Source organism: Chlorocebus sabaeus, chromosome 5 (genome assembly GCF_047675955.1).
Source record: "Chlorocebus sabaeus isolate Y175 chromosome 5, mChlSab1.0.hap1, whole genome shotgun sequence".
NCBI classification, from domain to species: Eukaryota; Metazoa; Chordata; class Mammalia; order Primates; family Cercopithecidae; genus Chlorocebus; species Chlorocebus sabaeus.
Window position 1 is genome coordinate 34,829,196 of NC_132908.1, and position 12,598 is coordinate 34,841,793.

Genomic DNA, 12,598 nt, shown 5'->3' on the forward strand with positions numbered 1-12,598 from the left:
CCGTTCAAAACTGGCAAGAAGCTTTCTGAGAAACTGCTCTGTGTTCTCTTAATTCTTCTCACAGAGTTACATCTTTCCCTTCAAGAAGCCTTTCGCTAAGGCTGTTCTTGTGGAATTGGCAAAGGGATATTTGGAAGCCCATAGAGGGCTATGGTGAAAAAGGAAATATCTTCCGTTCAAAACTGGAAAGAAGCTTTCTGAGAAACTGCTCTGTGTTCTCTTAATTCATCTCACAGAGTTACATCTTTCCCTTCAAGAAGCCTTTCGCTAAGGCTTTTCTTGTGGAATTGGCAAAGGGATATTTGGAAGCCCTTAGAGGGCTATGGTGAAAAAGGAAATATCTTCCCTTCAAAAGTGGAAAGAAGCTGTCGGAGAAACTGCTCTGTGTTCTGTTCATTCATCTCACAGAGTTACATCTTTCCCTTCAAAAAGCCTTTCGCTAAGGCTGTTCTTGTGGAATTGGCAAAGGGATATTTGGAAGCCCATAGAGGCCTATGGTGAAAAAGGAAATATCTTCCGTTCAAAACTGGAAAGAAGCTTTCTGAGAAACTGCTCTGTGTTCTGTTAATTCATCTCACAGAGTTACATCTTTCCCTTCAAGAAGCCTTTCGCTAATACTGTTCTTGTGGAATTGGCAAAGGGATATTTGGAAGCCCATAGAGGGCTATGGTGAAAAAGGAAATATCTTCCGTTCAAAAGTGGAAAGAAGCTTTCTGAGTAACTGCTCTGTGTTCTGTTAATTCATCTCACAGAGTTACATCTTTCACTTCAAGAAGCCTGTCGCTAAGGCTGTTCTTGTGGAATTGGCAAAGGGATATTTGGAAGCCCATAGAGGGCTATGGTGAAAAGGGAAATATCTTCCGTTCAAAACTGGAAAGAAGCTTTCTGAGAAACTGCTCTGTGTTCTGTTAATTCATCTCACAGAGTTACATCTTTCCCTTCAAGAAGCCTTTCGCTAATACTGTTCTTGTGGAATTGGCAAAGGGATATTTGGAAGCCCATAGAGGGTAATGGTGAAAAAGGAAATAACTTCCGTTGAAAACTGGAAAGAAGCTTTCTGCGAAACGGCTCTGTGTTCTGTTAATTCATCTCACAGAGTTACATCTTTCCCTTCAAGAAGCCTTTCGCTAAGGCTGTTCTTGTGGAATTGGCAAAGGGATATTTGGAAGCCCATAGAGGGCTATGGTGAAAAAGGAAATATCTTCCGTTCAAAACTGGAAAGAAGCTTTCTGAGAAACTGCTCTGTGTTCTGTTAATTCATCTCACACAGTTACAACTTTCCCTTCAACAAGCCTTTCGCTAAGGCTGTTCTTGAGGAATTGGCAAAGGGATATTTGGAAGCCCTTAGAGGCCTATGGCGAAAAAGGAAATATCTTCCGTTCAAAACTGGAAAGAAGCTTTCTGAGAAACTGCTCTGTGTTCTGTTCATTCATCTCACAGAGTTACATCTTCCCCTTCAAGAAGCCTTTCGCTAAGGCTGTTCTTGTGGAATTGTCAAAGGGATATTTGGAAGCCCATAGAGGGCTATGGTGAAAAAGGAAATATCTTCCGTTCAAAAGTGGAAAGAAGCTTTCTGAGAAACTGCTCTGTGTTCTGTTAATTCATCTCACAGAGTTACAACTTTCCCTTCAACAAGCCGTTCGCTAAGGTTGTTCTTGTGGAATTGGCAAAGGGATATTTGGAAGCCCTTAGAGGCCTATGGTGAAAAAGGAAATATCATCCGTTCAAAACTGGAAAGAAGCTTTCTGAGAAACAGCTCTGTGTTCTGTTCATTCATCTCACAGAGTTACATCTTCCCCTTCAAGAAGCCTTTCGCTAAGGCTGTTCTTGTGGAATTGGCAAAGTGATATTTGGAAGCCCATAGAGGGCTTTGGTGAAAAAGGAAATATCTTCCGTTCAAAACTGGAAAGAAGCTTTCTGAGAAACTGCTCTGTGTTCTGTTAATTCATCTCACAGAGTTACATCTTTCACTTCAAGAAGCCTTTCGCTAAGGCTGTTCTTGTGGAATTGGCAAAGGGATATTTGGAAGCCCATAGAGGGCTATGGTGAAAAAGGAAATATCTTCCGTTCAAAACTGGCAAGAAGCTTTCTGAGAAACTGCTCTGTGTTCTCTTAATTCTTCTCACAGAGTTACATCTTTCCCTTCAAGAAGCCTTTCGCTAAGGCTGTTCTTGTGGAATTGGCAAAGGGATATTTGGAAGCCCATAGAGGGCTATGGTGAAAAAGGAAATATCTTCCGTTCAAAACTGGAAAGAAGCTTTCTGAGAAACTGCTCTGTGTTCTGTTAATTCATCACAGAGAGTTACATCTTTCCTTTCAAAAAGCCTTTCGCTAAGGCTATTCTTGTGGAATTGGCAAAGGGATATTTGGAAGCCCATAGAGGGCTATGGTGAAAAAGGAAATATCTTCCGTTCAAAACTGGAAAGAAGCTTTCTGAGAAACTGCTCTGTGTTCTCTTAATTCATCTCACAGAGTTACATCTTTCCCTTCAAGAAGCCTTTCGCTAAGGCTTTTCTTGTGGAATTGGCAAAGGGATATTTGGAAGCCCATAGAGGGCTATGGTGAAAAAGGAAATATCTTCCGTTCAAAACTGGAAAGAAGCTGTCGGAGAAACTGCTCTGTGTTCTGTTAATTCATCTCACAGAGTTATATCTTTCCCTTCAAGAAGCCTTTCGCTAAGGCTGTTCTTGTGGAATTGGCAAAGGGATACTTCGAAGCCCATAGAGGGCTATGGTGAAAAAGGAAATATCTTCCTTTCAAAAGTGGAAAGAAGCTTTCTGAGTAACTGCTCTGTGTTCTGTTAATTCATCTCACAGAGTTACATCTTCCCCTTCAAGAAGCCTTTCGCTAAGGCTGTTCTTGTGGAATTGGCAAAGGGATATTTGGAAGCCCATAGAGGGCTATGGTGAAAAAGGAAATATCTTCCGTTCAAAATTGGAAAGAAGCTTTCTGAGAAACTGCTCTGTGTTCTGTTAATTCATCTCACACAGTTACAACTTTCCCTTCAACAAGCCTTTCGCTAAGGCTGTTCTTGTGGAATTGGCAAAGGGATATTTGGAAGCCCTTAGAGGCCTATGGTGAAAAAGGAAATATCTTCCGTTCAAAACTGGAAAGAAGCTTTCTGAGAAACTGTTCTGTGTTCTGTTCATTCATCTCACAGAGTTACATCTTCCCCTTCAAGAAGCCTTTCGCTAAGGCTGTTCTTGTGGAATTGGCAAAGGGATATTTGGAAGCCCATAGAGGGCTATGGTGAAAAAGGAAATATCTTCCGTTCAAAACTGGAAAGAAGCTTTCTGAGAAACTGCTCTGTGTTCTGTTAATTCTTCTCACAGAGTTACATCTTTCCCTTCAAGAAGCCTTTCGCTAAGGCTGTTCTTGTGGAATTGGCAAAGGGATATTTGGAAGCCCATAGAGGGCTATGGTGAAAAAGGAAATATCTTCCGTTCAAAACTGGAAAGAAGCTTTCTGAGAAACTGCTCTGTGTTCTGTTAATTCATCACAGAGAGTTACATCTTTCCTTTCAAAAAGCCTTTCGCTAAGGCTATTCTTGTGGAATTGGCAAAGGGATATTTGGAAGCCCATAGAGGGCTATGGTGAAAAAGGAAATATCTTCCGTTCAAAACTGGAAAGAAGCTTTCTGAGAAACTGCTCTGTGTTCTCTTAATTCATCTCACAGAGTTACATCTTTCCCTTCAAGAAGCCTTTCGCTAAGGCTTTTCTTGTGGAATTGGCAAAGGGATATTTGGAAGCCCATAGAGGGCTATGGTGAAAAAGGAAATATCTTCCGTTGAAAACTGGAAAGAAGCTGTCGGAGAAACTGCTCTGTGTTCTGTTAATTCATCTCACAGAGTTATATCTTTCCCTTCAAGAAGCCTTTCGCTAAGGCTGTTCTTGTGGAATTGGCAAAGGGATACTTGGAAGCCCATAGAGGGCTATGGTGAAAAAGGAAATATCTTCCGTTCAAAAGTGGAAAGAAGCTTTCTGAGTAACTGCTCTGTGTTCTGTTAATTCATCTCACAGAGTTACATCTTCCCCTTCAAGAAGCCTTTCGCTAAGGCTGTTCTTGTGGAATTGGCAAAGGGATATTTGGAAGCCCATAGAGGGCTATGGTGAAAAAGGAAATATCTTCCGTTCAAAATTGGAAAGAAGCTTTCTGAGAAACTGCTCTGTGTTCTGTTAATTCATCTCACACAGTTACAACTTTCCCTTCAACAAGCCTTTCGCTAAGGCTGTTCTTGTGGAATTGGCAAAGGGATATTTGGAAGCCCTTAGAGGCCTATGGTGAAAAAGGAAATATCTTCCGTTCAAAACTGGAAAGAAGCTTTCTGAGAAACTGCTCTGTGTTCTGTTCATTCATCTCACAGAGTTACATCTTCCCCTTCATGAAGCCTTTCGCTAAGGCTGTTCTTGTGGAATTGGCAAAGGGATATTTGGAAGCCCATAGAGGGCTATGGTGAAAAAGGAAATATCTTCCGTTCAAAACTGGAAAGAAGCTTTCTGAGAAACTGCTCTGTGTTCTGTTAATTCATCTCACAGAGTTACAACTTTCCCTTCAACAAGCCTTTTCGCTAAGGCTGTTCTTGTGGAATTGGCAAAGGGATATTTGGAAGCCCTTAGAGGCCTATGGTGAAAAAGGAAATATCTTCCGTTCAAAACTGGAAAGAAGCTTTCTGAGAAACTGTTCTGTGTTCTGTTCATTCATCTCACAGAGTTACATCTTCCCCTTCAAGAAGCCTTTCGCTAAGGCTGTTCTTGTGGAATTGGCAAAGGGATATTTGGAAGCCCATAGAGGGCTATGGTGAAAAAGGAAATATCTTCCGTTCAAAACTGGAAAGAAGCTTTCTGAGAAACTGCTCTGTGTTCTGTTAATTCATCTCACACAGTTACAACTTTCCCTTCAACAAGCCTTTCGCTAAGGCTGTTCTTGTGGAATTGGCAAAGGGATATTTGGAAGCCCTTAGAGGCCTATGGTGAAAAACGAAATATCTTCCGTTCAAAACTTTAAAGAAGCTTTCTGAGAAACTGCTCTGTGTTCTGTTAATTCATCTCACAGAGTTACATCTTTCCCTTCAAAAAGCCTTTCGCTAAGGCTGTTCTTGTGGAATTGGCAAAGGGATATTTGGAAGCCCATAGAGGCCTATGGTGAAAAAGGAAATACCTTCCGTTCAAAACTGGAAAGAAGCTTTCTGAGAAACTGCTCTGTGTTCTGTTAATTCATCTCACAGAGTTACATCTTTCCCTTCAAGAAGCCTTTCGCTAATACTGTTCTTGTGGAATTGGCAAAGGGATATTTGGAAGCCCATAGAGGGCTATGGTGAAAACGGAAATATCTTCCGTTCAAAAGTGGAAAGAAGCTTTCTGAGTAACTGCTCTGTGTTCTGTTAATTCATCTCACAGAGTTACATCTTTCACTTCAAGAAGCCTGTCGCTAAGGCTGTTCTTGTGGAATTGGCAAAGGGATATTTGGAAGCCCATAGAGGGCTATGGTGAAAAGGGAAATATCTTCCGTTCAAAACTGGAAAGAAGCTTTCTGAGAAACTGCTCTGTGTTCTGTTAATTCATCTCACAGAGTTACATCTTTCCCTTCAAGAAGCCTTTCGCTAAGGCTGTTCTTGTGGAATTGGCAAAGGGATATTTGTAAGCCCTTAGAGGCCTATGGTGAAAAAGGAAATATCTTCCGTTCAAAACTGGAAAGAAGCTTTCTGAGAAACTGCTCTGTGTTCTGTTCATTCATCTCACAGAGTTACATCTTCCCCTTCAAGAAGCCTTTCGCTAAGGCTGTTCTTGTGGAATTGGCAAAGGGATATTTGGAAGCCCATAGAGGGCTATGGTGAAAAAGGAAATATCTTCCGTTCAAAACTGGAAAGAAGCTTTCTGAGAAACAGCTCTGTGTTCTGTTAATTCATCTCACACAGTTACAACTTTCCCTTCAACAAGCCTTTCGCTAAGGCTGTTCTTGTGGAATTGGCAAAGGGATATTTGGAAGCCCTTAGAGGCCTATGATGAAAAAGGAAATATCTTCCGTTCAAAACTGGAAAGAAGCTTTCTGAGAAACTGCTCTGTGTTCTGTTCATTCATCTCACAGAGTTACATCTTCCAATTCAAGAAGCCTTTCGCTAAGGCTGTTCTTGTGGAATTGGCAAAGGGATATTTGGAAGCCCATAGAGGGCTATGGTGAAAAAGGAAATATCTTCCGTTGAAAACTGGAAAGAAGCTTTCTGAGAAACTGCTCTGTGTTCTGTTCATTCATCTCACAGAGTTACATCTTTCCCTTCAAGAAGCCTTTCGCTAATACTGTTCTTGTGGAATTGGCAAAGGGATATTTGGAAGCCCATAGAGGGCTATGGTGAAAAAGGAAATATCTTCCGTTCAAAAGTGGAAAGAAGCTTTCTGAGTAACTGCTCTGTGTTCTGTTAATTCATCTCACAGAGTTACATCTTTCACTTCAAGAAGCCTGTCGCTAAGGCTGTTCTTGTGGAATTGGCAAAGGGATATTTGGAAGCCCTTAGAGGCCTATGATGAAAAAGGAAATATCTTCCGTTCAAAACTGGAAAGAAGCTTTCTGAGAAACTGCTCTGTGTTCTGTTCATTCATCTCACAGAGTTACATCTTCCCCTTCAAGAAGCCTTTCGCTAAGGCTGTTCTTGTGGAATTGGCAAAGGGATATTTGGAAGCCCATAGAGGGCTATGGTGAAAAAGGAAGTATCTTCCGTTCAAAACTGGAAAGAAGCTTTCTGAGAAACTGCTCTGTGTTCTGTTAATTCATCTCACAGAGTTACATCTTTCCCTTCAAGAAGCCTTTCGCTAATACTGTTCTTGTGGAATTGGCAAAGGGATATTTGGAAGCCCATAGAGGGCTATGGTGAAAAAGGAAATATCTTCCGTTCAAAAGTGGAAAGAAGCTTTCTGAGTAACTGCTCTGTGTTCTGTTAATTCATCTCACAGAGTTACATCTTTCACTTCAAGAAGCCTGTCGCTAAGGCTGCTCTTGTGGAATTGGCAAAGGGATATTTGGAAGCCCATAGAGGGCTATGGTGAAAAGGGAAATATCTTCCGTTCAAAACTGGAAAGAAGCTTTCTGAGAAACTGCTCTGTGTTCTGTTAATTCATCTCACAGAGTTACATCTTTCCCTTCAAGAAGCCTGTCGCTAAGGCTTTTCTTGTGGAATTGGCAAAGGGATATTTGGAAGCCCATAGAGGGCTATGGTGAAAAGGGAAATATCTTCAGTTCAAAACTGGAAAGAAGCTTTCTGAGAAACTGCTCTGTGTTCTGTTAATTCATCTCCCAGAGTTACATCTTTCCCTTCAAGAAGCCTTTCGCTAAGGCTGTTCTTGTGGAATTGGCAAAGGGATATTTGGAAGCCCTTAGAGGCCTATGGTGAAAAAGGAAATATCTTCCGTTCAAAACTGGAAAGAAGCTTTCTGAGAAACTGCTCTGTGTTCTGTTCATTCATCTCACAGAGTTACATCTTCCCCTTCAAGAAGCCTTTCGCTAAGGCTGTTCTTGTGGAATTGGCAAAGGGATATTTGGAAGCCCATAGAGGGCTATGGTGAAAAAGGAAATATCTTCCGTTCAAAATTGGAAAGAAGCTTTCTGAGAAACTGCTCTGTGTTCTGTTAATTCATCTCACACAGTTACAACTTTCCCTTCAACAAGCCTTTCGCTAAGGCTGTTCTTGTGGAATTGGCAAAGGGATATTTGGAAGCCCTTAGAGGCCTATGGTGAAAAAGGAAATATCTTCCTTTCAAAACTGGAAAGAAGCTTTCTGAGAAACTGCTCTGTGTTCTGTTAATTCATCACAGAGAGTTACATCTTTCCCTTCAAAAAGCCTTTCGCTAAGGCTATTCTTGTGGAATTGGCAAAGGGATATTTGGAAGCCCATAGAGGGCTATGGTGAAAAAGGAAATATCTTCCGTTCAAAACTGGCAAGAAGCTTTCTGAGAAACTGCTCTGTGTTCTCTGAATTCATCTCACAGAGTTACATCTTTCCCTTCAAGAAGCCTTTCGCTAAGTCTTTTCTTGTGGAATTGGCAAAGGGATATTTGGAAGCCCTTAGATGGCTATGGTGAAAAAGGAAATATCTTCCCTTCAAAAGTGGAAAGAAGCTGTCGGAGAAACTGCACTGTGTTCTGTTAATTCATCTCACAGAGTTACATCTTTCCCTTCAAAAAGCCTTTCGCTAAGGCTGTTCTTGTGGAATTGGCAAAGGGATATTTGGAAGCCCATAGAGGCCTATGGTGAAAAAGGAAATATCTTCCGTTCAAAACTGGAAAGAAGCTTTCTGAGAAACTGCTCTGTGTTCTGTTAATTCATCTCCCAGAGTTACATCTTTCCCTTCAAGAAGCCTTTCGCTAATACTGTTCTTGTGGAATTGGCAAAGGGATATTTGGAAGCCCATAGAGGGCTATGGTGAAAAAGGAAATATCTTCCGTTCAAAAGTGGAAAGAAGCTTTCTGAGTAACTGCTCTGTGTTCTGTTAATTCATCTCACAGAGTTACATCTTTCACTTCAAGAAGCCTGTCGCTAAGGCTGTTCTTGTGGAATTGGCAAAGGGATATTTGGAAGCCCATAGAGGGCTATGGTGAAAAGGGAAATATCTTCCGTTCAGAACTGGAAAGAAGCTTTCTGAGAAACTGCTCTGTGTTCTGTTAATTCATCTCACAGAGTTACATCTTTCCCTTCAAGAAGCCTTTCGCTAAGGCTGTTCTTGTGGAATTGGCAAAGGGATATTTGGAAGCCCTTAGAGGCCTATGGTGAAAAAGGAAATATCTTCCGTTCAAAACTGGAAAGAAGCTTTCTGAGAAACTGCTCTGTGTTCTGTTCATTCATCTCACAGAGTTACATCTTCCCCTTCTAGAAGCCTTTCGCTAAGGCTGTTCTTGTGGAATTGGCAAAGGGATATTTGGAAGCCCATAGACGGCTATGGTGAAAAAGGAAATATCTTCCGTTCAAAACTGGCAAGAAGCTTTCTGAGAAACTGCTCTGTGTTCTCTTAATTCTTCTCACAGAGTTACATCTTTCCCTTCAAGAAGCCTTTCGCTAAGGCTGTTCTTGTGGAATTGGCAAAGGGATATTTGGAAGCCCATAGAGGGCTATGGTGAAAAAGGAAATATCTTCCGTTCAAAACTGGAAAGAAGCTTTCTGAGAAACTGCTCTGTGTTCTGTTAATTCATCACAGAGAGTTACATCTTTCCTTTCAAAAAGCCTTTCGCTAAGGCTATTCTTGTGGAATTGGCAAAGGGATATTTGGAAGCCCATAGAGGGCTATGGTGAAAAAGGAAATATCTTCCGTTCAAAACTGGAAAGAAGCTTTCTGAGAAACTGCTCTGTGTTCTCTTAATTCATCTCACAGAGTTACATCTTTCACTTCAAGAAGCCTTTCGCTAAGGCTTTTCTTGTGGAATTGGCAAAGGGATATTTGGAAGCCCATAGAGGGCTATGGTGAAAAAGGAAATATCTTCCGTTCAAAACTGGAAAGAAGCTGTCGGAGAAACTGCTCTGTGTTCTGTTAATTCATCTCACAGAGTTATATCTTTCCCTTCAAGAAGCCTTTCGCTAAGGCTGTTCTTGTGGAATTGGCAAAGGGATACTTGGAAGCCCATAGAGGGCTATGGTGAAAAAGGAAATATCTTCCGTTCAAAAGTGGAAAGAAGCTTTCTGAGTAACTGCTCTGTGTTCTGTTAATTCATCTCACAGAGTTACATCTTTCACTTCAAGAAGCCTGTCGCTAAGGCTGTTCTTGTGGAATTGGCAAAGGGATATTTGGAAGCTCATAGAGGGCTATGGTGAAAAGGGAAATATCTTCAGTTCAAAACTGGAAAGAAGCTTTCTGAGAAACTGCTCTGTGTTCTGTTAATTCATCTCCCAGAGTTACATCTTTCCCTTCAAGAAGCCTTTCGCTAAGGCTGTTCTTGTGGAATTGGCAAAGGGATATTTGGAAGCCCTTAGAGGCCTATGGTGAAAAAGGAAATATCTTCCGTTCAAAAGTGGAAAGAAGCTTTCTGAGAAACTGCTCTGTGTTCTGTTCATTCATCTCACAGAGTTACATCTTCCCCTTCAAGAAGCCTTTCGCTAAGGCTGTTCTTGTGGAATTGGCAAAGGGATATTTGGAAGCCCATAGAGGGCTATGGTGAAAAAGGAAATATCTTCCGTTCAAAATTGGAAAGAAGCTTTCTGAGAAACTGCTCTGTGTTCTGTTAATTCATCTCACACAGTTACAACTTTCCCTTCAACAAGCCTTTCGCTAAGGCTGTTCTTGTGGAATTGGCAAAGGGATATTTGGAAGCCCTTAGAGGCCTATGGTGAAAAAGGAAATATCTTCCGTTCAAAACTGGAAAGAAGCTTTCTGAGAAACTGCTCTGTGTTCTGTTCATTCATCTCACAGAGTTACATCTTCCCCTTCATGAAGCCTTTCGCTAAGGCTGTTCTTGTGGAATTGGCAAAGGGATATTTGGAAGCCCATAGAGGGCTATGGTGAAAAAGGAAATATCTTCCGTTCAAAACTGGAAAGAAGCTTTCTGAGAAACGGCTCTGTGTTCTGTTAATTCATCTCACAGAGTTACAACTTTCCCTTCAACAAGCCTTTCGTTAAGGCTGTTCTTGTGGAATTGGCAAAGGGATATTTGGAAGCCCTTAGGGGCCTATGGTGAAAAAGGAAATATCTTCCGTTCAAAACTGGAAAGAAGCTTTCTGAGAAACTGCTCTGTGTTCTGTTCATTCATCTCACAGAGTTACATCTTCCCCTTAAAGAAGCCTTTCGCTAAGGCTGTTCTTGTGGAATTGGCAAAGGGATATTTGGAAGCCCATAGAGGGCAATGGTGAAAAAGGAAATATCTTCCGTTCAAAACTGGAAAGAAGCTTTCTGAGAAACTGCTCTGTGTTCTGTTAATTCATCTCACACAGTTACTACTTTCCCTTCAACAAGCCTTTCGCTAAGGCTGTTCTTGTGGAATTGGCAAAGGGATATTTGGAAGCCCTTAGAGGCCTATGGTGAAAAAGGAAATATCTTCCGTTCAAAACTGGAAAGAAGCTTTCTGAGAAACTGCTCTGTGTTCTGTTCATTCATCTCACAGAGTTACATCTTCCCCTTCAAGAAGCCTTTCGCTAAGGCTGTTCTTGTGGAATTGGCAAAGGGATATTTGGAAGCCCATAGAGGGCTATGGTGAAAAAGGAAATATCTTCCGTTCAAAACTGGAAAGAAGCTTTCTGAGAAACTGTTCTGTGTTCTGTTAATTCATCTCACAGAGTTACATCTTTCCCTTCAAGAAGCCTTTCGCTAAGGCTGTTCTTGTGGAATTGGCAAAGGGATATTTGGAAGCCCATAGAGGGCTTTGGTGAAAAAGGAAATATCTTCCGTTCAATACTGGAAAGAAGCTTTCTGAGAAACTGCTCTGTGTTCTGTTAATTCATCTCACAGAGTTACATCTTTCACTTCAAGAAGCCTTTCGCTAAGGCTGTTCTTGTGGAATTGGCAAAGGGATATTTGGAAGCCCATAGAGGGCTATGGTGAAAAAGGAATTATCTTCCGTTCAAAACTGGCAAGAAGCTTTCTGAGAAACTGCTCTGTGTTCTCTTAATTCTTCTCACAGAGTTACATCTTTCCCTTCAAGAAGCCTTTCGCTAAGGCTGTTCTTGTGGAATTGGCAAAGGGATATTTGGAAGCCCATAGAGGGCTATGGTGAAAAAGGAAATATCTTCCGTTCAAAACTGGAAAGAAGCTTTCTGAGAAACTGCTCTGTGTTCTGTTAATTCATCACAGAGAGTTACATCTTTCCCTTCAAAAAGCCTTTCGCTAAGGCTATTCTTGTGGAATTGGCAAAGGGATATTTGGAAGCCCATAGAGGGCTATGGTGAAAAAGGAAATATCTTCCGTTCAAAACTGGAAAGAAGCTTTCTGAGAAACTGCTCTGTGTTCTCTTAATTCATCTCACAGAGTTACATCTTTCCCTTCAAGAAGCCTTTCGCTAAGGCTTTTCTTGTGGAATTGGCAAAGGGATATTTGGAAGCCCTTAGAGGGCTATGGTGAAAAAGGAAATATCTTCCCTTCAAAAGTGGAAAGAAGCTGTCGGAGAAACTGCTCTGTGTTCTGTTCATTCATCTCACAGAGTTACATCTTTCCCTTCAAAAAGCCTTTCGCTAAGGCTGTTCTTGTGGAATTGGCAAAGGGATATTTGGAAGCCCATAGAGGCCTATGGTGAAAAAGGAAATATCTTCCGTTCAAAACTGGAAAGAAGCTTTCTGAGAAACTGCTCTGTGTTCTGTTAATTCATCTCACAGAGTTACATCTTTCCCTTCAAGAAGCCTTTCGCTAATACTGTTCTTGTGGAATTGGCAAAGGGATATTTGGAAGCCCATAGAGGGCTATGGTGAAAAAGGAAATATCTTCCGTTCAAAAGTGGAAAGAAGCTTTCTGAGTAACTGCTCTGTGTTCTGTTAATTCATCTCACAGAGTTACATCTTTCACTTCAAGAAGCCTGTCGCTAAGGCTGTTCTTGTGGAATTGGCAAAGGGATATTTGGAAGCCCATAGAGGGCTATGGTGAAAAGGGAAATATCTTCCGTTCAAAACTGGAAAGAAGCTTTCTGAGAAACTGCTCTG